The following is a 5025-nucleotide window of genomic DNA, read 5'->3' as shown; positions in this document are numbered from 1 at the left end:
CGACAGTGTTCGAACCAATGAGATTCTACTATATGTAGTTGTCGCCCTTAGGGTCTCTCGATGTAACCCAATGTGTGTCCATTTTATATATGTATGTAGTTGTCGCCCTTAAGGCCTCTCGATGTAACCCAATGTGTGTCCATTTTTATATATGTGTAGTTTGTGATTTGTCATTTAGAAATAAAATGAAAAAACCCAAACCATTACGTTTTTTTTGTGTGTGTGTTTTACTCCATGACTAGTTTTGTGATTGAATGTCAGTCTCTACCGCTACATTATAGTAGCAAGGGATGTGTGTACAGGACAACACATACCACGGCCCTTGGCATAATGCACTGGTTGGCTATAGCCTATTGGACCACCGACGGGGATCGATCCAAGATCGACCACTGTATTTACCCATTTGGTAAAATATAGTCTCTCTCTCTCTCTCTCTCTCTCTCTCTCTCTCTCTCCTCTCTCTCTCTCGTCTCTCTCTCTCTCTCTCTCTCTCTCTCTCTCTCTCTCTCTGCGTTTGTTGTTTGTGTTTTCTACTCTATGACTAGATTTGTGATTGGATATTTCTACCGCTACTTTATAGTAGCAAGAGCTGTGTGTACAGGGCAGCACATACCACGGCCTTTGACATACCAGACATAATACACTGGTTGTCTATAAAGGCTTGTACTCTAGGGAAATACTCGTGTTTCAAATGCAGTTAAAAGATCATAGGTTACGTTGGAACGTTGAGTTCTTCAAAGCAATGGGCTGGGGTGTTTCACACAAACACACACACACACGCACGCATATTCCTTTCTTTCCGTAACAGTTAAGCCGTCTATACATTCCTTTATTAATGTTTGTAATGGGCTGGGTTGTTACGCACATTCCTTTCTTCCCCCTACTGGCCACCGAATAAGTGTATCTGCTTTTTCCACTGTATTTCTTTCTGTCTTTGAAAAATATCGGCTGCTTCGCTAAAAATAACCCGGGAAATTAAACTCGACTTTGTAAGCTTCGGTGCGTCGTTAAATAAAACATTTCCTTGTAGCTTCAGGGGTATCATATTTCAACCACAGCGTAGTAAGAAAGTAATACTTGGAAGTGACCCGCGTGTGTTTCTCATTACGTATCTATAGCAGACGATATTTCTGTATTTTAAGAGATCTAGCTACACATCTGTCTCAGTGGGAAGTGATTAATGTTGAAATAAAGTTTCAAACTATGTGAGGTTATATTTATTTTTCCGTACCTCTATCCCATTAAGGTCGCGCGCCAGTTATCTGTGGCTAAGACAGTGGGGATAATGTAGGGGTGAGAGAGATTATCTGCTCTTACGTTAAATGCCACTACCAACACCCCCGTGTTTGTTATTCTTTAAATGGTATATATCGTTTGAGTATACATTCAGTATTTATTTTATAGTGATAAATATGTAATATGAATGCTTTGTCTGTTTATTTTTGAAATTACCATCGTCGATCATTGCGAGATATGAAAGAAGGTCGTATTTCAAAACAAACTAGCAACCTTCTCATTGGCTAATCTTGTTATGAAGTCTCGGGGGCCATCCTCTACGAATGTCTAGCAATACGAAATACTCTATCCCGTTAAGGTTTAAGCACGCCCGCACACACACACCAGCTATCTGTGGATATCTAAGACAGTGGGGGTTGTGTGGTATGTGCTATCCTGTCTGCGGGCTGGTGTAGGACCCCTTGCTACTATAATGTAGCGGGTTTCGTCTTTATGTTTGAAAAGTACCACATATGTTTGACATCCAATAGCCAATGATTAATAAATCAATGTGCTCTAGTGGTGTCGTTAAACTTTTAAAACTTTTAAAACAAAGCTTACTATTTGTATTTATTTCAACTTATTTCCGTGCTCATATTTCAATTATGGTTCAAGCACGCTGTCCTGGACACGCGTCAGCCATCTGTGGCTAGTGAAAAGGCTGGGTGATGACCAGTTGATACCCGGATACGAACCCCGGTATCTACCCCGGTCTTAACCACCGACTACAGCAATGATTCGGGCATTCCTTGTGACGTCAGACCCCCACGCTATCTCAAGTCAAGTCAAGACGTGTCTGAACACGTTCTGGGATGACTCATGGCCAAAACGAACAGATGTCACAGTTAAATAAGCACCCCGTCATTCGACACCACTCTAGGGGTCATTAACGACTTCCGCACCATCTGTTTCCCCTAAGGACCCCCTACGGTTAACATACCCATCAATCTGACCAACATCTGGTGTTTATTGACACTCTGTAAGAAATTGTGTTCGCAACGAGCAGAAGAGCGTCCCCACGCTATCTCGAGGTCAAGACGTGTCTGAACACGCTCTCTGGGGTGACTCATGGCCAACGTCGTATATGGGCACGTTTCAAACCTTCCCCCGACATCTGGCAAAACCTTGGGGATTTTCCTCTGTAATTTTCCACTCCCCCGTTGACTGTTTCTCATTATGCAGAGACCCCCACTCAAGACGTGTCTTAACACGTTCTGAAATGACTCATGGCAACGCCGTATATGGACACGTTTCAAACCTTTCCCCCGACATCTGGTAAAACCCCTTGAATTTTCCACTCCCCGTTGACTGGTTCTCCTTAATCAACCCACACCTGTCAAATCCATCTTGCCATCTTAACGACTTCCACACCATCTGTTTCCTGTACATCAAACGGCTGTCACAGTTAAATAAACACCCCATCATTCGACACCACGCTAGGGGTCATTAACGACTTCCGCACCATCTGTTTCCTGTACATCAAAGGACCCCCGACGGTTAACACACCCATCAATCTTACCAACATCCGGTGTTTCCTGACACAGAGGTCAGGTTCCCACAGCTGTCCAAGTCATTAACCCAGTAGCGTCCCCACGCTTAAAGGTCAGCCAGCTGCACGACCCCGAGGTGCACTGAACGTGACGTCATTAGGCCACGCCCCCACGCTTAGAGGTCAGCCAATCAGAAGAGGCCACGTCCCTTAGAGGTCAACCAATCAGAGCGCAGGACAGGTCACGTGACCTAGCTCATTTGCATACATGGGGTTCAACAGACCCACCTACTACTGTCGCCTTGCTCATTTCCAACTAGCTGGGCTCTGTTGACATCTGTGAGCGTGCTCATCTTCACAGTGTTGGAAATATCCGCCAGCGTGTTCATTTCTGTACGTCGGAATTTCTGCTTAAATAGTCCAAAGCACCAGTCAGGGGCTAACTTTGTGTGCCAGCAATTAAAAAGTTTAATGTTATTGACTTGTGCAGTAGGTACATTGTCCGCCAACATAGGTACCAGATCATGTACTTATTTTTATTTTTATTTAATATAACGTGGCTTATTAGAAAGGTTTTAACAGGCATGTGTGAATCGGGGATCGAAATGAACGAATTAATATTTAACGACACCCCAGCACAAAAAATTAAGAAAAGACCACCTGTTAATTAAGGGTGTTGTGGTATGTACGGTAGATCTGTATTTTGATACTTGGAGGTCAGAAGAAAATTATCTTCCATGATAAATGTTTTTGTTATGTTTTTGTTTTACGTTTAGCAGCTGTGGACGACAAAAACAGAAAACCAAGCAGGATTATAGTTAGCAGTTTGATTATAAGTTTGGTTTTGATAGCTGTCATCATAACAACTACCTTCTTAGTCGTTAAGCAACGCTTGAAACGTAAGTATTGGAAATAGAATGAGAGAGAGAGAGAGAGAGAGAGAGAGAGAGAGAGAGAGAGAGAGAGAGAGAGAGAGAGAGAGAGAGAGAGAGAGAGAGAGACAGAGAGAGAGAGAGAGACAGAGAGACAGAGAGAGACAGACAGAGGCAAACAGATAGACGACAGACAGATAGACAGAGAAAGGGTGGAGAAAGACAGAGACAGAGAGAGAAAGAAAAGGGATAGAGAGAAAGGGAGAGAAAAGGTTAGAGAGAGAGAGAGAGAGAGGAGAGAGAGAGAGAGAGAGAGAAGAGAGAGAGAGAGAGAGAGAGAGGGGAGAGAGTAAATAGAAAAAATCTTTGGAGTCCAAATAATAGAGAGAAAATGATCTTAGAGAGAGAGAGAGAGAGGAGAGAGAGATGTTTCATACAGTGTGTAAAGCGGTCCTATCCTTCATGCAATGTGTAAAGCGGTCCTGTGTTTCATACAATGTGTAAAGCGGTCCTATCCTTCATACAGTGTGGAAAGCGGTCCTGTGCTTCATCATAGTGTGTAAAGCGATCATGTGCTTCATACAGTGTGTAAAGCAGTCCTGTGTTTCACAGTGTGAAAACCGGTCCTGTGCTTCATACAGTGTGTAAAGCGGTCCTGTGCTTCATACAGTGTGTAAAGCGGTCCTGTGCTTCATACAGTGTGTAAAGCGGTCCTGTCCTTCATACAGTGTGTAAAGCGGTCCTGTGTTTCATACAGTGTGTAAAGCGGTCCTGTGCTTCATGCAGTGTGTAAAGCGGTCCTGTGCTTCATACAGTGTGTAAAGCGGTCCTGTGCTTCATACAGTGTGTAAAGCGGTCCTGTGCTTCATACAGTGTGTAAAGCGGTCCTGTGCGGTCCTGGTCCTGTGTCCTTCTTACAGTGTGTAAAGCGGTCCTGTGCTTCATACAGTGTGTAAAGCGGTCCTGTGTTTCATACAGTGTGTAAAGTCCTGTGTTTCATACTGTGTGTTCATATACAGTGTGTAAAGCGGTCCTGTGCTTCATACAGTGTGTAAAGCGGTCCTGTGCTTCATACAGTGTGTAAAGCGGTCCTGTGCTTCATACAGTGTGTAAAGCGGCCCTGTGTTTCATACAGTGTGTAAAACGGTCCTGTGTTTCATACAATGTGTAAAGCGGTCCTATCCTTCATACAGTGTGGAAAGCGGTCCTGTGCTTCATACAGTGTGTAAAGCGGTCCTGTGCTTCATACAGTGTGTAAAGCAGTCCTGTGTTTCACAGTGTGAAAACCGGTCCTGTGCTTCATACAGTGTGTAAAGCGGTCCTGTGCTTCATACAGTGTGTAAAGCGGTCCTGTGCTTCATACAGTGTGTAAAGCGGTCCTGTGCTTCA

This window comes from Gigantopelta aegis, chromosome 3 (assembly GCF_016097555.1).
Source record: "Gigantopelta aegis isolate Gae_Host chromosome 3, Gae_host_genome, whole genome shotgun sequence".
NCBI classification, from domain to species: Eukaryota; Metazoa; Mollusca; class Gastropoda; order Neomphalida; family Peltospiridae; genus Gigantopelta; species Gigantopelta aegis.
This window is presented reverse-complemented; position numbering follows the sequence as displayed.